Source organism: Peromyscus maniculatus, chromosome 7 (genome assembly GCF_049852395.1).
Source record: "Peromyscus maniculatus bairdii isolate BWxNUB_F1_BW_parent chromosome 7, HU_Pman_BW_mat_3.1, whole genome shotgun sequence".
Taxonomy (NCBI): domain Eukaryota; kingdom Metazoa; phylum Chordata; class Mammalia; order Rodentia; family Cricetidae; genus Peromyscus; species Peromyscus maniculatus.
Genome location: NC_134858.1, coordinates 49,026,456 through 49,048,537, shown reverse-complemented (window position 1 = coordinate 49,048,537; position 22,082 = coordinate 49,026,456). Strand labels below are relative to the sequence as shown.

Below are 22,082 nucleotides of genomic sequence, written 5' to 3'. Positions count from 1 at the left end.
TGATATCAAGCCATCCCTTCCTTTTCCTTGCTGACTCCTACTTACAGGGGTCAAATATTAGAGTCAGCTCTATGTGCATCATAGAAGCCACATCCATTGATTTGTCTATAGGTCTATCTATTGGCCTACTCCATTATCCATTACTCTATCAATTTATTGGTTCACATATCTGTAAGTCTTCCCATCCATCTATCCATCCACATGTTTACCATGCATCTGGCCTTTATCTGTGTGCCTACTCGTCTGTCTTCTTGTGTCTGTTTCCTATCATTCTGCAAAAGATCAGTGGGTTGCAGAAAAACACACACCATAAAACACACCACATGTATGTGCATTAACACACACACAGAAGGTGTGGGGAAGTGAGGAACTGAGAAACGACAAGAAGGAAACAAAACCCAAACTGTACTGGAAGAACATAGGCTGGTTGCTGTTACAGTTGATTCTCTTTGTGTTTTTTTTTTTCTCCAGTTCCCCTGACTGCAGTAGAGAGAAGCTACCATTTGGTCAGAGGAATCAAAGCTTCCATTCTCAGTCCCTTAAGAGGCTTTGCTTCATGAGACTTTCCCGAGCTTCGTGGAGAGGTAGCAGTAGGTGATTTTGTACAATGCTTTTCATATCTGACTGAACGGAATTCAAATCCTGTATTTTTCACTCAGCAACTGCTTAACCTTGGACAAGTCACATAATCTGGTGCTCATGTCCCTCATCTGTAAAGAAATGGAACAAGCACAATAATTCACTTCCAAGGGCTTCCAGGAGGATTAACTGAAATTATACCCCTACAATTTTTCAAGGTGAGTCATAATTATGCTTCAATATTACGACAGTACTTGTTACTATATTGTTATTTTGAGACAGGATCTCACTAAGTATGCCAGGTTGGCTTGGAACTCTCCATGTTTGTAGCTCATGCTGGTCTTGAACTCTTGAACCTCCTGAATGTTGGGACTATGGGTATGCTCCAGCACACCCAGCTCTTGCTTGTTATTGATCTTAAGGATGTTTTATAAGGACTCTGTTGAATGTGGCCCGTTATACACATTTGCTCAACTTCATGTGAAGGAGACACAGGAAGAGTCAAGACCAAAGCAACAATGGCCAGATTAATGCCGGCTATCCCCTGATGGGCAGGGGAAAAAAAGATAATTCCCAGTCTTTCCTGATGATGAAGAATCCTCCTTCTCGGGTCCCCAGGCCCAATCACCGAGGAGGACTTGGCCAGCTGCCCTGCCCTGTGACCTTGGCTGGAAAGCCAAGGCCAAGAAAGCCATTGAGCCTCACCTATCTTCTTAGCGGTCATCGTTCACACTGAAGGACGATGGATTGCATAGGAGAACAGTATGCTCCCCTCCCCTTGGCTGAGGTCCCACAAGCTCCTTATAGAGGACAGCCTTTCACCTTTCACCTTGTAGTTGGCTTGTACCTAATTTGCACCCTCAAAATCTGTATGTCCCAAACACAAGTAGGACCATCTTTCCTTGAAGATCAAGGGGTACAAAGATGGGGACAAGCAGGGAATTATGTGGCTTACTTGAAGAACGGAGCTCTTGACTTGGTTGGGAGGATACATATTTGCGTGTGGGTAAAGGAAGAGGATGAGAATTGAACCTTTCTCTTTTGTTTTTACGTTTCTGAATCACACAAATGGCCTCTGGACTCCTCTGGCAGCTGGCGGGCTTTGATTCAGCAAGCAATGAATTATATCCTCCAGTCGCGAGTAGAATTACAAATATCTTCAAGATGTTCAGTGCTCTGGGAAAGGGCAGCCAATTCGTGCTGGCTCTGTGGGATGCCTCCTGTCTGCACAAGAATGCAGCACCTCTCCTTCCAGAGGGAAGGGAGGAGTGGGGAGAATAAGGCTGTGGGGAACAGGCATGCTCCACAAGAGAAGCACATGATTTAGGGGCATGACCAGGGCCAAGTGTGGGGTAGGTAGGGAGGGGATGGCCCAGGGAGGAAGTGTGGGCCTGGGCCAAGCTCTTCAGGTAAAATCCTCTTGAAAGTGTCTGAGGAGTGGCTGTTTGATCAGGAACACTAGGTGGACCTGATGTTTGATGAAGGCTGGCTCATCTCAGATGTAAATATTTATCCTGTACCCCCAATGTAGGAAGAGATAAGCAAGAAGTTGTAGTCACTAGCACAAGACAAAAGCACATGCAGGAACAATGAATTAATTAATTCACAAAGATTTATTGAGACATTTATACATAGGATAATATTGAATAATAGTTTCAAGTTCTGTCATTTGAGGAAGTTTTATCATTGAGAAGAGTCCTGGGCTTCACAGCAGCCTTTCATCACCTGATTTTGATGGTGGTGTTTTGGTGGGACTGCGTAGGGTCTTCCCATTGACCTGTGGACAACAGAGGGCAGAGATTGGTTTGTGTCCATCCTAAAGGCACCTCCTCTCTCAGCACCTTTCCTGGCTTTATAACTAGGAACGCGTAATCCTTCTTTGCCGGTGGGGGTGGGGCCAAGCTAAAGCAGAGATGAAGCAAAGTGGGAATTCCCTAGGCAGCAATCTTTGATTTGTCTGGTTCTAATGGACCTCGTCACTCCCTGGCCTCGCCTTTGCTTCTCGCCCAAGTTTGAGTCACAGACTCTTAGCAAGCTCTTGAGAAAGTAGTGCTCAGCTCTTGTAGTATGTATGTATGTATGCATGCATGCATGTATGTATGTATGTATGTATGTGTGTGTGTGCTAGAATGTGTGTGTGTGTGTGTGTGTGTGTGTGTGTATGTGTGTGTGTGTATGTGTATCCCTGCCATGCACGTGTGTGGAGGACAGTGGATAACTCATGGGGATCAGGTCTTTCTTTTTATGCCGTGACTTAGGGACTGAATTCAGCTTGTCAGCCTTGCCAGTACGTGTCCTCACATACTGAGCCATTTTGTCAGCCCAGCTCTTGTGTTTTGAACTCTGAAGTTAGAGTTAGAATCCCTGTTAGAATTCTGGAGAATGTTTGATTGGTGTTTTTTAAGATATTCCTGTCTTCTTATCATGGTCTTTCCAGTTGGGCACACCAGGTAGAGGGTTCAAGCAAGAGATGTTATTGGGAAGGTACCCAAAGCAAAGGACAGTGATGACGAGTCAGGCCATAGCTGCTCCAAAGTTCTCCTTTCATTTATTAGCAAGACAACAATAGCAAAACTCTTCAGTTTTTCCATGTCAACTGGAGTTCTTCCCTATCAGGGAAGGGCATTTATTTATAGTTATGCTAATTGTTTATGTACAGCCCATTATTGAGAAGCCCTTCTACTATTATAGCAATATTCTTTTTCCTTACCAAAAAAAAAAAAAAGTCTCATTCTGTAGCCCAGGCTGGCCTTGAACTTATGGTAATCCTTCTGCCTCAGACTCATATATGCTAGGATTACAGGCATGAGGCACCATGCTTGACATTCTTTCTCTTTGCATTTTAAAATTAATGTAATAATGTAATATTAATGGGTTGTATCATACAGTATAGTTTAACCACACAAACATATACACATATACATTCAGCATATGTGTATGTATATATGTATAAATGCATATATGTATGTACATATACACACATACACACACATAGTGTATACACACATGCATACATAATACATGCAGTATGGTGGTTCTTAGTTTTAAACTTAGGACCACAAAAGTGTTGGACAAGCACTCTATCACTGAGTTCTAGTCCCAGCTCAATGGTATTTTCTGATAGGATGTCTAGAGACTGGCTTTCATAGTGTTTTCATGTTTAACAACAAATATATTTTTCATCATCTGAAATGACCAAAGTTCAATTTTAGATGCATGTAATAGAAAATTCAAACAGGAGCCAGGGAGACGGCTCAGTGAGTAAAGGAAATGCTGTGTAAGGGTAAAGACCTGAGTTCAGATTCCCAGCACCTACATAAAAACAAATAACAACTTGTATCTGTAATGCTAGCACAGGACACAGGCAGAGGCAGAGACAGGAAATTCCCTGGTGCACATGTGCCTGCCAGGCTAGCCAGTCAAGGAACTTCAGATTCGATGAATGACCCTGTCTCAAAAAATAAGGTGGGAACGATAGAAGCTGACTTCCACACATGCATATTCACATGTACACATCTGTTATATGTACCCATACATATAACACACACACACACACACACACACACACACACACACACACACACACACACACAGTGAGAGTGAGCAAATTAGAGAGAGAACTAACATGACATGAGCAATTAGCAGAGGCCCAGGGCAGGTGGCTCAGTGGTCAGCAGAGACAGACACCCAGACTAGGCCTGTCTTCTTGATCTATTATTGTTGGTACATCTTCTTATTCAAGGTTAACTCATGGCCAAATATGGTCCATATTATAGGCAAGAAGAACACAGGTACAATGTGGCCCATTCCAAATGCTTTCCTAGGAGCTCTACCCAATGACTTATGTGAACTTGTCCACATGCATATTTAAGCTTGACTGGGGAATATTAGCCTTAACTGGGCATGTTGTTACCCAGACTAGACTTGGATTCTGTTAGTGTTGAAGAAAAAGGAAAACATTTCAGATGATGAAAAAATGAGGGAGGTAAATATCAGTCTCTGCCTCAGTTTCTGCTGTATAAGCTGACTTTAAAGTCCAGTCTCCATGTAAGACAGATCTCTACTGTAGCTCAGAGCCCCTCTAGTCCTCCTGCACTGTTTGTGACTTCTTGGTACCTGGAAGGTAGATGAGTTGTCCTGTCTAACTCAGGAGACTCTGCAAGGTGGGATTTCACTCTGTAATTTGGATGGAGAACATCTGGCCCTGGTCATACTGTTCAGTGGAAGCAAGTTTCACACAGATACCCGTCCTAAACAGGGTCCACTTTGATCAGTGCTTTTTTTTTTTTTTTGAAGGAAGGTAGGTACTGAGAGCTCTGGCTTGTATCAGCCCAGACAGCTTGGGACCTAATGGAACAGTGTTTCTCTGGTTCTAGCCATGTCTCTGTTGCAGTGGGCACTCAGCCTCTGCCAAACCTGTCTGTTAATCTAACTTATCCCCGGTCCCTGCTACCTGGTCCTCTGGGTGTTTGCCATGCCCATCCTGCCTCTGCATCCTCCAGACCACTCTGAGTAGTTTTCTAACACAGCCCCTTTTCTGCTTCAGTCAATACATTTCTGTTGTTTGCAACTACAGGATTCAGGTTGGTTGAAGCAAAATTCTCTGTATCAAAAATAAACAGGACACTTGTACCTCATGTTTCTGTTCTGGCCATCCCAACCCAGCCTTCCCTTATTCCACCTGGCTTCTTTATACCAAATCTATTTCTAAACCACGTCTCTCTGGCTTGTGTGTGTGAAAATGATTTTTATTTTTAACCTTTAATGTCTAGTACATTTAATTTTTTTTTTTGGAGTGGTACATTCTGCTGAGGTTATTTTAATCTGGACATCTTGGTTTCACAGAACTTGCTCCTTCCTAAGTCTTAATCCAAGCCACCGACAGCAGGAGGCAAAGGTCCTTACACTCTAAGTCAGAGTAACATTTTAATTATGAAATAATTCAAAGGCACAGAGAAGTGCAGGAGAATGGATGCCATGTCACACTCTGACATCACCATCCTGAGTTTGCTGTTGCTGCTTCTGACGTTGAGAATGAGGTCGCAGGGTGACACTCCCACTTGGAAGGATACTGCAGCAAATTCAAGTGAAATAAAGAGGGAGCTGCCTTCAAAATGAAAGTCCCGAGCCAGGCATGGTGGTGTACACCTGACCCCCACATAGCAGGGTCAGGAGTTCGAAGACTGCCTCAGCTACATAGTAGGTTCAAAGCCAGTCTAGTATATAAGATCCTGTCTCAGGAAATAAAACAAATGACAACAAAACTCCAAACACTGAGAAATCCTATTCTTAAGTCTGTATCTTAAATAAAGTAGTTTGCATGATGTATCTATCAGAGTACTAGGAGCCATTGAAGTAACAAGGCACCAGAAAAGAGCAGAACATCCACCCATGTACTATTTTCCTAAAACAAAATATTTCCAAAATAAGTTAATTAAATCACATTGATTATGGGTAGATGCAAATGGATACATTTGGTGTCACACTATGCAGATTTTGAAAACCATGTAATTTTGTGTGCTAAAAGGTTAAAAATGTATAGAAGAGTGAACACCAGTTTCAAGTACTGGTCATGTCATAGGAAGGAAGGGACAAGAAATCGTTGGTGTGACGGGGATTTCAGCTGATGCCATAGTGATTTATATGGAACTAGTTTTAAATGAACACCTTTATATGTCTTTAGGGTTATGAAGCACTCGGTAATACTGATGACCTGTGTTTAGGGTCACTGACCTGGGTCAAATCCAGGCCTTGGGCTGTGTTCCCACAGGTGTGTGTGTGTAAGATGCCTGCCAGCTTTGCCATCTGTTTAATGGGAACGATAAATTTCGCCTCTTTTATAGACTTTCTATGTGGACTGAATTACGTTAGAAAAACACGTTCTGCATGTTACAGATAAAAGCTGTCTAGTGTATATTAACAATCAGCCCCTGTCATTTTTCCGAGGCTCAGGAAACATAAATGGACTAGGGCAGGAATAGATGGTGGTGGGCTGCGGGGCCGAAAGGAAGCCAAGTCAGAGCTCTGTTCCCCACCAGAGCGCCAAGCATTATGGGAGAGAGATGTCCTGTACTGAGAAAGTACACATTAGCCATGGCTGGAGTAAAACAGCTGAACTCCTCCATGGAAAAATAACCCACTGCAGCAGGGGCCCCTACTCGGTGGTAGGACCTGGGAATCAGTGCAACCAGAGACCAAGAAAAGATAAACGCAAACGGAACAAAAATACCCGCTCATCACCAGGCCTGCCTCGCACACCCGCCTCTCTCCTGGGGCTTCTCGGCCTCTGGTCTGCCTTTCGCCGTTGTGTCTTAGTCCTTTTCAGTTTGCTCAGGTTCTGGATGGTGCACACTTCGTTCTGAACAATCTTCACCCATCCACCCACCACGTGCTTTCAGAAATGTTATGGCTTAAACCATGGTGCGCCCTCCCAAACACAAGTGCTAAAGTTTAATGGCAAATGGGTACTTTAAACAGCTGAAGCCCTTTCAAGATGATTAGGGGCCTTATGAAAGGGCCGGAGGCTTTGCTGGCTTTCTCTCGACTTTGTGCCATGTGATGGTCCCCTGACGTCAGTGTCCCGCTTGGACTTCCTAGAATCCGCAACGGTAAGTTACCATACAGTCTTGAATACTCAGTTGCCACAGCAGACACGCGGCAGGTACAAGTTGTGGCTGCTTATAAGCTGTGTGCTCTTATAAGCTGTTGTCAGTTCAGAGATACACACCCCGTGATGGTGTGCATGCACGCTCTTAGAGGTCATGCTTTCCTTTCAGGGAAGAGCAGAGGCCGATCCAGGCACTCATCACCCGTGGCCCTGCACTCCATGCTCGTTCTTGCCTTTCCTGGTTTGCATCCCTCCGTATTCTAGCAGCTTCATTTTAAGTTTGTTACAGAATTCAAAATCTTCTCGTTCCTCTGCTCAAAAACACTTAGCAGCGCCCTTCTGTTCTTAGATAAAACCTTTGAAGAAACTGCCGTCATCTTGCCCCAACCCAGCTTTCTAGTCTTTCCAATTTACTTTCTCTTTGCTGCATTCACCCCACAGCCATTGTTTCCCATCTGTTTTTTTTTTCCCTTTCATCATGCTGCCCTCTCCATCCTCCCAAGTCCCATGTGTCTAATTTTGCTATCCTTAGTGGTGTACCTCAAATGCCATTTACTTTCTAGAACCTTCCTTCCTCCCCATGTTGGATATGACCAATTAACTTAAGAAATGGCTGAACTTGGTAGGCACGAGAGAATCACACTCGGTCCCTCTGCTCTGTCAGCACCTTTCTAGTCAGGAAGGCAAGACATGAAGCAGGCGCCCTAGCCATGGAGCGAGTGAGGCAGCAGCCATAAGAACAAGGCTGCGTGGAGACTCTTCAGAAGCGCGGAATCTCTGGCCTCTCCAGCTTATTTCTGGTTCTTTTCTTTTCCCCACCCCACTCCTAGTCATGCCCTGCACAGCGGCAGATTTGTCTCTGATGGATGTGGTGGGGCTCTCCTGCTCAAATTCCTCCACAGCCTGTAGCTACACCCAAGCAGCATCGGTGCTGTCCTGATTCCCAGAGCCCTTTGCGTCTGTCTCCTGCCCACCTTTCTGACTTTCCCCCCCACTTTTATCATCTCTCCCTCCTCCTTGGCCTCACTACACTAACCTTTCCACTCCGTAACTAGGTCAAGCATCTCCCTTCTTAAGCCTTTGTGCCCACTTCCGTTCCATCTAACGTCCTTTCTTGGCATCTAGGTTTGGGTTTGGGTAACACCTGCTTGGAGGAACGCTTGCTTGGCTCACTAGCCTAATCCACTCTCCGGATCGGATCGGATCGGTCCCTTAAATCTCGTCCTTTTGTGTTTTCCTATCTGGCTGTGGATCATCTGTCTTTCACTAATGTGAGACTCCTGGGGCAGAGGCCTTGCTTTGTGGTTCACAGCTGCAGCCCCAGTGCAGCTGCAGCCGGGCACAGGGAGGTGCTTGGGGAATGTTTATGACTGGATGATTTGATAGCGTGGGGGGTGGGGCTCACAAATGCAGGAAAATGAATACTGAGCAAAGGGAGCAGAACAGAATGGAAGGGGGAATGGCTAGCCTGTCGGCTATAGTTCCAAGTTGTGGCAGAACACGCTTTATCGCTTAACTGGTGCCTTATCTGTTGGGTCACTACTGTATTTCTAATGCGTTGGTCCATCATGGGTTGTCTAAAGAATGAATGTGAAGTCTAAGGGAGAGGAACTGGACACAGACTGCAAAGGTTCTGTGTGGCTTTGTGCAGAGTCTTGAGAGTGGGGCAGGTGAATTTGTGTTTCTGTCTTGTGAAAAGTAGAGGCTTTTCTTGGTGTGTGTTCACTTTTTAAAAACATATGCGTCTATTCTAGGTTTTAATTTTGATCTTGAAATATAGATTTTTCTGGAAGGAATTGCAAGTTATAGTGACTTTCCTCAAGCCCTTTGCCTAGACTCTTCTAATGCTTGTATTTTATATTCACAATGTTGAAAGCAAGATATTTACATCACCAAAATCCACAGAATTGATCAGATTCCACCAGCTTACATGCTCCAAACTCTGAGTATGTGCTGTGCAGGAGAGTAGCCCCATGCAGTTTTATCACATGTAGATGATGAATGGGTCATCAGTATCTCAAGATTTCCTCATTTTCACCAGGAGATGAAATGATCAAATTTCCAAAATACAAGCTCTATTTAGATTTCAGAAATAACATAAAGGTGAGCAGAGGGCTCAGGATATATCTTAGGAACATCAACCTTTAAGACCACTAAGATCTTGAATCCAATGAAAGAGAGCTATTTTACTGGCAAATAGGTGATTATTGGGCTATATCTTTATTGTCAGCCTAAGCTGTCTGAAGCATGGTGCGTGGTGAGGCGGGTCAGGGAATACAGTGGTATAGGCAAGCAGTAGAGTGTGTGCTTTTGAGCGGTCTGCCAACAAAGATGAATTAAGCACTTGGGTTAGGTGGTGCAGGATTTCCCAAGACTCAAGAACCTCTGATGGTCAACTTTGGTTGTCAGTTTGATTGGATTAAGAACCACCTTCAGCATTTGTGTGGCATGTCTGGAGCATGTCTGGGAGGATGCTTCCAGAAAGGATTGACTGGGTGAGAGAGGGGAACTTCTGGATGTGGTGGCATGCCATTCCACAGGCTGCCTTCCAGAACTGAGTGAAGATGGAAAAAGGATACAGACAGCTGAATGCAGGCCTTCCCCCTTCTCTGCCTTTTGGTCCACTGATACTCAAGGCCCAGTCTGCTGCAAGCCACCCCTGTGGGCCTGTCTTCTCCACCCTGGTGGGTTGTTACCTCAAAGCCTGAGTCAAAATCAACCCTGTCTTCCTTATGTTGCTTCTTGTCAAGTATTTGTTACAGAAAAGTAATTAATATAGTCACATGACTCCATACATGGGAACTGGATGAATCCACATGAGGTCTTGCCTATTCCCCATTTGGAAATATGCAAAGAGCTTTAGAACTGTGAGAAAGCAAAAGTCTGTGAATGGAATGGAAGCTAGTGAATGGCGAAAGCAAGGTAGAGAGCAGAAGGGCCTTGCATGGCTGATGGATCAAGGTCTCTGAGGGGGAAATGTATGGGGGGGCACAGGCTGTGGGGGCCATCCCAACCCCACATTTCCCCAGAGTACTCTTGGGTAGAAGCAGCAGGAAATATTACATAGAAGGATAGAGGGGAGAGAAAAAGATAGAAAATACAGGGTAGCCTAGAGAGGACCTGGATCCTAATCGTCTCTGCCAAAGGGTTTTTAAAGGAATGCCAAGGGGCAGTGTAGCTAGATTTTTCCGCCTGTCCCACAGTCAGGACAAACCTCTGTCACCCGCCAGTCCCACAGCCGCTCAGACCCAACCAAATAAACACAGACACTTATATTGCTTGCAAACTGTATGGCCGTGGCAGGCCTCTTGCTAACTGTCCTTATCTTGCTAACTGTGCTTTTATCTTAAATTGATCCATTTCCATACATCTATACCTTGCCATGTGGCTGGTGGCTTACTGGCGTCTTCACATGCTGCTGGTCATGGCGGCGGCTGCAGCCTCTCTGGTCATTGCGGCGGCTGCAGCGTCTCCTTCTGCCTTTCTGTCCTTTTATATTTCCTCTCTGTTAGTCCCGCTTATCTTTCCTGCCTAGCCACGGCCGATCAGGTTTTATTTATTAACCAATCAGAGCAACTTGACATACAGACCATCCCCCAGCACAGCCAAGTGCAGACCATCTCAAACACCTGCACTCAGGCCCATGGTCCTAATCATCCTCTATACGGACCTGCTGGGTAACGCCACAAAGAACCTGAGAATGGGCTCCCACAGGACATACAGAACATCCCACAGCACTTCCCCTTTCTCTTTTTTTTTAAAAGGAAGGTTTTAACTTTTACACATCTCCAAAGTCAGCTTGGTATATTTGGGAATTTGGGTGTAGCTTCTCTTAACTACTTCCTGCTGGAGGGGGGCGCTGTATCTTATGGGGATGCAAAGAAAATTTTAGGATCATGGAGTAGTCCGTGAGACCGTATCGTCTGAGCCAGTTGCCTTGAAACGATTCTGGATGTTGGATCATCTGGGCCATGGTGTCATCGGAGACCTTTCAGGTGGTCTTGGCTGATCAAACCTGATGTATCTCAATCTGGAAAAAATCCATAGCCTCTGGCTTTCTGTAGAGATAAAAGCAGAGTCTCCTTTCCAAAGTAACACATCCTTATATCCAAATTTTAAAGTCAAGATATCTTTAATATATACATATTGGTTTAACTCAACATCTTTTACGATCAAATGTTTTTCTGCAGTTAAAAATCCCAAAGACAATATAATCCAAACTCTTTGTGTGATATCCATCTTTACCAAGCACACATGCCAGGAACCCGCCAGTAATTCAAACCGGCGGCTGCCGCTCACTTGAGAGAGAGAATTAGGAACTGTGGGGCGTTTACTGACGTCACCGTTCCTGGAGAACTTACCGACGTCACCGCTCCGTGTGTTGAGTTCTGAATCCTCTTTACCACCACGCGAGGATTCTTCTCAGATCACACTTTATTGGAGCGCCTCTTGGTTAAGGGACTTTGTCTTTAGTATTTTTTTTTTTTTTCATAACACCGGCCTTTATCCCTGTTCATTTGTCCTTTTTCTTTAGTCCCTTTTTTTCTTCCCTTTTTTTCTTTAGCCCTTTTTTTCTTTAGCCCCAAGTTCGGGCGCCAAAATGTAGCTTGATTTTTTCCGCCTGTCCCACAGTCAGGACAAACCTCTGTCACCCGCCAGTCCCACAGCCGCTCAGACCCAACCAAATAAACACAGACACTTATATTGCTTGCAAACTGTATGGCCGTGGCAGGCCTCTTGCTAACTGTCCTTATCTTGCTAACTGTGCTTTTATCTTAAATTGATCCATTTCCATACATCTATACCTTGCCATGTGGCTGGTGGCTTACTGGCGTCTTCACATGCTGCTGGTCATGGCGGCGGCTGCAGCCTCTCTGGTCATTGCGGCGGCTGCAGCGTCTCCTTCTGCCTTTCTGTCCTTTTATATTTCCTCTCTGTTAGTCCCGCTTATCTTTCCTGCCTAGCCACGGCCGATCAGGTTTTATTTATTAACCAATCAGAGCAACTTGACATACAGACCATCCCCCAGCACAGCCAAGTGCAGACCATCTCAAACACCTGCACTCAGGCCCATGGTCCTAATCATCCTCTATATGGACCTGCTGGGTAACGCCACAAAGAACCTGAGAATGGGCTCCCACAGGACATACAGAACATCCCACAGCAGGGCAGGGCAGAAGACCTCCCCCCAGCACAGTCAAGTGCAGACCATCTCAGACACCTGCACTCAGGCCCATGTTCCAGTCATCCTCTTTATGCAGACCCGCTGGGTAAAGCTACAGGAAACCTGAATGGGCTCCCACAGGACACCAAACTGACTCAGGTCAGGATGGGAGAGAGGATGGTGGTAGTTAAGTATGGAACCAGGCACTGAAGACAGTTTCCCGGCGAGGTGGGAGATCACTGCTGTGGAAAGAAAGGGCCTGTTGGGTTATTCGAAGATGACTGAAGAATTCAGACTAGTCGTCTTGGTCTCCAGTACCTGTCACCACCTGACATACATGCTCTGTGCCTTTTGTAAGTTATTTTTTTAATTAGAATGTATTGATTGTATATAATGGGTTGATTCCAGTATCTTCGTATGTGTAGATAGTTTATTTGGATGACATTTGACCCCTGTTACCCTCTATTTTTCTTCCCCCACTCTGCTGATTCCAATGAGTTTAATTAGGTTTCCTAATTAACGTGGGCAACCTACCAGTGGCCACAACACTGTAGAAAATGTCTGTCTTTCCCCAGCCACCATTAACTGCCTAGAGGTCATGCTTCAGATGCCTTTCCACTCCCCAGCCCCAACGACTGCTCACTGCCTCTAAACTCTCCAGTGTGTGTGTGTGTGGGGGGGGGGGGTGGGGTGGGGATGTGTGTGTGTGTAGTGTGTGTGTGTGTGTGTGTGTAGTGTGTGTAGTGTGTGTAGTGTGTGTGTGTGTGTAGTGTGTGTGTGTGGAGTGTGTGTGTGGAGTGTGTGTGTGTGGAGTGTGTGTGTGTGTGTGGAGTGTGTGTGTGTGTGTGTGTGTGTGTGTGTGTGCATGGGTGTGCATGGGTGTGTGTATCATGAGCCTCTCCCTTCTCCTTAAGGAAGGTTGGTGGGCCTGAGCTTTTGATGGTCTTGTGCCGTTAATTAAAGCTGCCGAGAGTTCAGGACCACAGTGGCTATGCCACACCTGGAAGACGGTGCCTTTGCCATTTCTCATCAGGACATGACACATGAGCTCATTTGCCGTATCACCAGCATTTATAACAGTGCCAGCACAGGGTAGAGTTCAATCAGTTCTCGTTTGAGTGTTGGACGGAGTGAATGAGAAGAAGCAAAATGACTAGTGAGTGTTTTGGACAGCCCAGCTGTAGTGTGAAGCAATCCCTTTCTCCTCAGGCCTGGCCCTATCACCTCCGTCGCCTGCTCTTGCTTGCTGCCTCTGTCGTAAGTGGCTTGCACTTCCATCTACTGCCCTGCACTGAGTGCTTTTTTCAGGGCTAAGTCTGTAAGCACTTCATCCTGGTGTGTGAACTACACAGTGGGTGTTTGGAGAGTATTGGCTGGGGGAATGTGAATGAGACACTAAGCACTCTGGAGTCCCAAAGAGTCCATTTTACATCGCATTAAAATCTAACAGCCTGTGACTTACTGTCTTCGTTAGGATTTTACTGCTGTGAACACCACAACCATAGTAACTATTATGAAAGAAAGCATTTAATTGGGGCTGGCTTACAGTGTCAGAGGTTTAGTCTGCTGTCATCATGATGGTGGCACACAGGCATGCATGGTGCTGGAAAGATAGCTGAGAGTTCCACATCCAGATGGGCAGGCAGAGAGGGGAGTGAGCATTGGGCCTGGGTATTTGAAACCACAAAGCTCACCCCCCAGTGACACACTTCCTCCAACAGGGCCATACTTCCTAATGCCACTCCCTAAGCATTCGAATATGAGCCTAGGGAGGCCATTCTTATTCCAACCACCACACTTGTGTACAGTAGTTGGAATCTAGCTGTTTGGAAGAATCAAATTCTACCTCTTCTGCCCTCAGCCAGCCTTTCAGTTGCTTAAATGATGTAAGCTCTCCACTGCACATTCTCTTTGGTAAAGAGTTCATGTGACTGTCCCTCAGATATCTTACTGTCTCCCTCCATCCCAAGTCTTCGTTCCTTTGGGATAGAAATTTCCTGACCCCCAGACGTTTAGACACTATCAGATTATGCTTCAGCGGTGACCCCAATGCCTGGTCTTAGCAGTACACAGGTGTGGCTGGAAGCCCTGTTTTGATTAGTCTTTTCTCAAGTTCTAAAGCCAACCTCTGTGTGTGATCCAGCAAATTCTAAATTTAGAAGCCCGTCTGTCATCAGAGCTGGATTCTATGCTAACAGTGAAGTACATCCTTGCCTAATATGACTGTGACTTAGGCATGCTAAAGCACCCACCCCCTGGAGACACATGCTGTATTCCTTTTGGTGGATGACTGGCAAGTACCTCTGGTATACCCTTGTGTGTTTTCACAGATAAAAATAGTCCATAAGGGGTCACCACATTCTTCATAGCTTTTGCTCCTTCTGACAGGTATGACAGAATGACAGAGTTCATTCATTAGCTCAGCTCTCAAATTTCATTCATACCCTCCACCGAGTAAGGCTAAGACGTTCAATGAACTTAGCAGGTTTTTTTTTTTTTTAATTATTGAGATCTAATTAACATATAGTAAAATACAGAGATTTTAAAGGTTAAGTTGGAAGACTTTGTTTTGTTATGAAAGGTCTTGCAGTATAGCCCAGGATGCCACAAATTCAGATCCTCTTGCTTCTGGTACAATAGGAAACTGGCCAAGTTAGAGCCATTTTAACACTTGAAGACACATATGTAACCACTTCCCAAATAAAGCAGAACATGTCCACCACCCTAGAAGTTCCCTTGTACCTTTGTTATACATTAGTATTTTCTGCTCTTGAGCTTCAGATACACGGAATCGTGGAGTATAGTGGTGGTTTTTTTTTTTTTTTTTGGTTTTTCGAGACAGGGTTTCTCTGTGTAGCTTTGCGCCTTTCCTGGAACTCACTTGGTAGCCCAGGCTGGCCTCGAACTCAGAGATCTACCTGGCTCTGCCTCCTGAGTGCTGGGATTAAAGGCGTGCGCCACCACCGCCCGGCATGTATAGTGTTTTGAATAAGAATGTCCCCTATAGGATCATGTATTTGAATGTTTGGTCCTTAGTTATTGGAACTGTTTGGGAAGAATTAGCAGGTGTGTCTTGGGGGTGGGCTTTGAGGTTTCAAAAGCCCATGCCAGACAGACCAGCTTGCTTACCCTCTCTCCCTTCTTCCCTCACTCCCCCGCCTCTCTCTCTCCTTCCCTCTCCCTCCCTCTTTCTCTCTTTCCATCCCTTACCCTTGGCCTGCACCTTGGGCATTAGATATGAACCCGAGCTACTGTTTCAGCACCATCCCTAACTACTACAACATATTCATGGACTAACTCTGAAACTATAAAGCAAGTCCCTAAATAGATGCCTTGGTCATGGTGTTTCATCATGTAGTAGAAACAGTCACTAAGACAGTATGAGGGACTGAGGTGTTGCTGTGTCGGGTCTGACCATGTTGCTTGTTGGTAGAATGTCAACGTTACGACTTTGGATTAGGAAAGCAGTTGAATGTTGTAAGTGGGACTTAGTGGGCCATCGTAGTAGGAGCATAGAAGGCAGCAGTGCTGAGAGCAAGTGGCTGTGGACCGTGCAAGCAAGGTCAAGATAAGACTAACACTAATCTAATATTAACCTCTGTGCTACAGACCATTCATGTGATGTTCTGGCCAAGAATGTGTCTGTGTTTTGCCCTTTTCCTTAGAAACTTCCTGAGGCTACATTGAAGAGTTTTAGACTAAAATCATTGTCAGAGGAAATTTTAAGACAACCTAGTATTGACTATGTCATGTGTTATTAGTGATCACTCTTACGTAGATCTACAATGAAAAGGAGCAGATGGGGCAAAGAGAAATACAAAAATTACAGTTTGAGGAGAAAAGGAGCATCAGGAAATGTAATGCTTGAGCCAAGTCTTGTGCTCAAGGAGAAGAAAGGTTTAAAGAAATGTGTGATGGTAAATGGAATGAAGGGAGTGAAAACCCCAGGGCATGACACACCCAGCTAGCTAATCCTGCAACCTGTGAAAAGAAAAGGTCTTTGGGATTTCATAGCCCTAAACAAAACAAGAAAGCTTATGCAATATGATTCAAGGAGGAGGCCAGGTTCCTGCCCCAGCAAGAAGAAGAACTTGGTGGTGGTTGGCCATGTGGTTCTGGATTGAATGTCAACACAGATACAGGAAAGGGGTTATGGAATCTTCCTCTGGGGTTAAGAAAAGATGCTGTGGCCAGGCTTGTGGCAGGGGAATCCCTACATGGAGGCCCAGAGAGGCTTTTGTATGAAGCTGTGAAGGTGAAACCTGGATTGTGTTGGAGACCCCAAGATGTTGAAGATGCCACAATCATGGGATACTTGTCAAGGAGAGCTGCTAACAGGGAATGGAACCAGCCCAAGAGAGAAGTGTGTTGCAGTCAACAAAACTTGAAGGAGTTGGAGATCTGAAGAGTGCTTTGACATCAGACATGAAGAAACAGAGTTTGGAGTTAGTCCTGCTAAGTTTCAATCTTGCTTTGGTCCAATGCTTATTCACTATGCTCCTATTTCTCCCTTTTGGAGTGGTAATGTATATGTTCTGTGCTACTGTATGTTGAAAATATGTGATCTGCTTTTGATTTTGATTTAACAGAGGGTTAAAGTTAAGAGATTGCTTTGAGTCTCAGAAGAGACTTTGGACTTTAAAACAGTGCTGAGACTATGGGGACTTTTAGAATTGTACTGAATGCATTTTGCATTATAATATGGCCACAGGTTTATGTGGACCAGGAAGTGGAATGGGATGAGAATGGCTCTCATAAGCTCATGTGTTTGAGTTTGTGGTCCCCAGTTAGTGTTTGGAAGGATTGAGGAGGTGTGGTTGTGTTGAATTATGGCCTTGTTGGAGGAGGTGTGATACTGTGGGATGTCTTTCTGTATGCTGTGAATATGTGTTACTCTGATTGGTTGATAAATAAAGCTACAATGGCCTATGGCAGGGCAGGATGGAGCCAGGTGGGAAAATCCAAGAGAGACAGTGAGAGGAGAAAGAGTGGGGGAAGATGCCAGACTGCTGTCCAAGGAACAACATGCAATGGAACACAGGTAAAGCCATGGAACACGTTGTGATACATAGATTAATAGAAATGGGTTAATTTAAGATGAAAGAGCAAGCTAGCAAGAAGCCTGCCATAGGCCATACAGTTGGTAATTAATATAAATCTCTGAGTGATTATTTTACAAGTGGCTGTGGGACATCAGGGCCGGGCGGGGCACAAGAAAACTTCTAGCTACAGTGTGTCACTGGGGGTGGGCCTTGAGATTAAAAAAGACTATGCCAGGCCCAGTAGTAGTGTCAGTCTCAGTCTCCTCTCCCTCTCTCCTCCTCTCTCTCTCCCTCTCTCCCCCTTCCTCCCTCCCTCCCTCCCTCCCTCCCTCCCTTCCCCCCCTCTCTCTAACTTGGCCTGAATCTTGGGGCTCAGATATAAGGTATCAGCTCCTGCTTCAGCACCATGCCTGACTACTTGGCACCACACTCCCCACCATGATATCCATGGACCAGCTCTCTGAAGCTGTAAGCAAGCGCCCAGTTAGACTCTTTCTTCTGTAAGTTGCCTTGGTCATGCTATTTCATCACGGCAATAAAACTATTTTTATTTTTAATAAAACCAAGACATAGAATATATACTTTGGGGTCTGTTTTTGGCTCAATCTAATGTGTTTCTAATTTTAGCATGTTGTAAATATTAGTTCTTAATCCATTTTTTAGTAGTAAGTGGTATTTCATTTCAATAACATACCATAATTTATCTATTTTCTCCAAGTGATATTCAAATTGTTTTACATTCTGGGCTCTTATGAACGAGAGCTACAATGAATCTTTTCATATAAGTATTTGTATGGATAGATATTCATTCCTATTAATTAGATAAGTCTCATATTTAGAGACTTCCTTCATAAGAAATGGCCACTTTCCCAAAGTAAGTATCTGTTTCATGATTTCTTTCAGCAGGGTATATGAATTACAGTTGCTCCATATCCATTAACAACATCAGTCTTTTCTATATTTTAGCTGTTCCAGGAGTATGGAGTGCTCTCATTGTGGATTTCATTTGTGTTATCTTTCTAAAGTTAATAATTTTTAGTATTCTTGATAATTACATACATGTATACAATGTATCTTGATCATATCCATCCCCAGCTCCTCCCTGCCTCTCCTTCTGGATCCTACTCACCAATCCTCCTCCCCTCTTCATGTCCTTTTCCTGTAAAAAATGATCCACTGAGTCCAGTTAGTGCTTCCTGAATGGTCTTGGGTATGAGGCCTTCCACATAAGCATGGGCAGCCTACCAGAAACCCTCCCCCAAATACTAACTCTCCTTCCCCCAGCAGCCATCATGTCAATAGCTCCCCAGTAGAGGGGACACCTCATGATGTCCTCCCTATCCTCTCCTCCCCTATCCATGATGGAATGTTGACTGGCTTGATCACATGCAGGTCATATGCAAGTAACCCTAGCTGCTGTGAGTTCACAAGCTCAAAGACCATATTGAGACCAGATGGCACTATTTCTGAATTCTTCCTCGTCCTTTGGCTATTAAATTCTTTACCTTCCTCTTCCAGAAGATGCTTCCTAAGCCTTGAGGGGTTGGTTTAGATATCCCATTCATGGCTGAGCACTCAGGGGTTACTTATTCTTAGCCATTTGACATGCTATGAGTCTCGGCATTAATTGCTGTCCGCTGCAAAAAGAAGCTTCTCTCACTGAGAGTAGCATTTATGGATATAAACAAATTTTTAGAAAGTTGTCTGACAAGTCAGTTTAACAAAACAACAGTAGTAGGTCTCCCCCCAACCTTTCCCTGGAGGCTATGATCTACCAGCCATGGGCTTTTGACAAGGCTTACAGTATTAGGCATGGATTCTCCCTGTGGAGTAGGCCTCAAATGCATCCAGAAAGTGGTTGCCCCCAGAACAGTCATGCCACTATGATTGTACCAATAGGCATATCTTGACTGGTATTGAGTATGGTAGCATGCAGGATTCACCGCTGAGTATGATCACTGATGGCTTTTCTCCCCCAGGAGCTTGCATAGCACTTTCTAGCACTCTTAAAGCTGGCCAGTGGGGAGGTAGTTTCTAGGTCAATTCGAGCTATTTAACTTCGTGATGTCTTCAGCAATAGGGTCTCACCATTGAGTTATGGTGGGCAACTAAGAGTAGTGGCAATAGCTTGTGTTTGGGGAGTCTCTGGGGCCTCCTTGATCAACAGCTTGTAGGGTAATATCCCATACCTGGCACTGGTATAACCCATGTCTTCTGGGAGAATCACTGTCTATCCACATTTGCATTTTCTTATAACTAATGATGTTTAGCATCTCCCAAGAACATATTAGGTATTTGCTTATTCCCTTTGGTGAAGTATCTTTTCAGGACTTTTGAAAACATTATAAATTGGATTGTGTCCATGATTTCTTTTCTTTAGATTTGTTAGATATATTCTATGTAAATGCCCTACCCCAAGTCTGACAGTCTGCTACAGATCTGTTCTTCAGCTTTTATGTTGACAGAGTATAGGGTATCATATGGTTGGTCTCAAAATGACTAGGCTGGTCTTGTATCTCCTGCTATAGCTTCCAGACTGCTGGGATGACAGGATACACCACCATACTCTTCATCCTCATATTGCTATCATTTGATGAAGGGACCCATTTCATTTTGATAACTGGCTTTTTCCCCTGATGGATGGTCTAATTTTCACATGAGAGGCTCTTATCAGCCCAGAGACAGAGTGGAACAAGGAGCTCTAAAAGAACCGAAGATAACGGGACGCAGTGGGATGGTGAATTCACCTTCTAATAGTGCGAGAGTCCAGCAGTGGGGCTGTGAGAAGGCACAGGCTTAATCAGTGATCATAAACCCCACGCAATCCATCATCCTGCTCACACTTCCTTTTCCATCCTATGTAACTCTTGCTTAAAAGCATCCTTTCCCTTCATCCCTACCCTGAAGGGTTGTGGAAAGGCAGGAAGGTAAGATTGCAAAACTCAAATCTGATTCTCACTACTTATTTGTGTTTTTAGAAAAATATCCTTGAGGCATGTTAGTCCATTGAGCAGGATGCCAGGTAGAGCTCTGTGCAGTGGGAAGGGCCACATGAAAGCTGGAAGGTGACAAGCCGTGAGGACCCAGAACAAACTCCCAAGCAAGCTACCAAAGGCATCTGCTCTTTTTACCCTTCAGCTGGCTACTTTCAATATCCTCCATCTTTTTTTTTTTTTAAATAAATCAGGCCGGGCGGTGGTGGTGCACACCTTTAATCTCAGCACTTGGGAGGCAGAGGCAGGCAGATCTCTGTGAGTTCGAGGCCAGCCTGGGCTACCAAGTGAGTTCTAGGAAAGGCACAAAGCTACACAGAGAAACCCTGTCTCGAAAAACCAAAAATAAAATAAAATAAAATAAAAATAAATCAGTGGGTGTTTATTCAACTATTTTTTCTAATTTAACTTTTTATTGATTCTTTGTGAATTTCACATCATGCATCTCGATCCCACTCATCTCTCCACCCCTTTGCATCCTCCCTCTGCCCTTGCAACCTTCCCCGGGCCAAGATAAAAGAAAATCTAAAGGACAAGAAAAAAAGAAAAATCTTGTTATGGAAGCTGTAGTGTGGCCCAGTGAGTCACACAGTTTACCCTTTAGCCTGTACATCTTAACTTGTAAGTGTTCATTGCAAAGAGTCATCAGTCTGGTTGGAGGCCTCTGGTTTCTGCTACATTATCGATCCTGGGTCTTCCCTGGGGTTCCTCTTGGATACCCTGCTGTCCTGTGTCATGGAGATCCTGCAGCTTTGGGTGGTTGCCAGGTTGGTCAGCCTGCCTTCTTTCTCTCATCCTCAACACTAGGGTGAGCTCTCCAGTATCCCCCAACCCCCCACCCCCGGCTAGCTCACCCTATGCAGTAAGCAGCAGGGGGCAGGGCTGGTTCTGCTCTCCTGTGCTGACTCAGGCTGGGTCCCCCACACTGACATCATCAGGGCCAGATCTACTGTGTTGCCCAGGTGAGGGGCAGGGGCCACTCTGCTGAGTGCTGCAGCTGGTGAGAGGCAGGGCCGGCTCTGTCGCTCTTGCGAAGCCCCCTCCCCATCTTGTTTTAAAACATTCATGCCTAGAAAATTCTCAAAGAACAAATAAAAATATTACAAAAACACTAAAACATGCTTTCCCACAAACCATCTCACGTCTATGATTTAAGTAATTGATTTTGTCAGAATGAAACACAGCCAAAGTAAAGGGCGTCAACATTGCCAATAACCTGTACAGTTTCATAAGTGTTTTTTTTTTCCTGAAAAATTTATGGAGGCCTCTTTTTTTTTTTTTTTAAACCTTTGAGAAGCCCAACCAAGCAGTGCCTAGGAGAGTTCAGCTCTCTACAGAAATGCCTTTGAGAAGAAAATCTAGAATGGCAGAAATTAGGAAGAAAAGATTTTTTTCTCGCCTCTTGCTTCAAATTATCCACCTTCCTTCTCAGAGATAACGAAGGAAGAAAATGGAGAACATTTTATGAAATAAATTACCATTTTTTTTGATGGGAATAATCTGTTTCCCAAGCTTGGTATATTTGGAGACCATGTATACTATACCATACCACACCGCACCACATCATACCATACCATACCACACCACACCACACCACACCACACCACACCACACCACACCACACCACACCACACCACACCACACCATACCACACCATACCACACCATACCACACCATACCACACCATACCACACCAT

At 44.7% G+C, this 22,082-nt stretch overlaps 1 long non-coding RNA gene across 4 annotated transcripts in view; it reads left to right on the top strand.

The window, feature by feature from the left end:
• LOC121830839 (uncharacterized) overlaps nt 1-22,082 on the top strand; it is an 82,837-nt gene that overhangs the window by 17,264 nt on the left and 43,491 nt on the right. For 3 of the 4 annotated variants that reach the window (XR_006074095.2, XR_013052742.1, XR_013052743.1), the window contains exon 2: nt 472-797. This is a non-coding gene — a long non-coding RNA (uncharacterized LOC121830839). The remainder of the gene's footprint in view (nt 1-471; nt 798-22,082) is intronic. The other variant, XR_006074096.2, reaches the window with a different exon arrangement.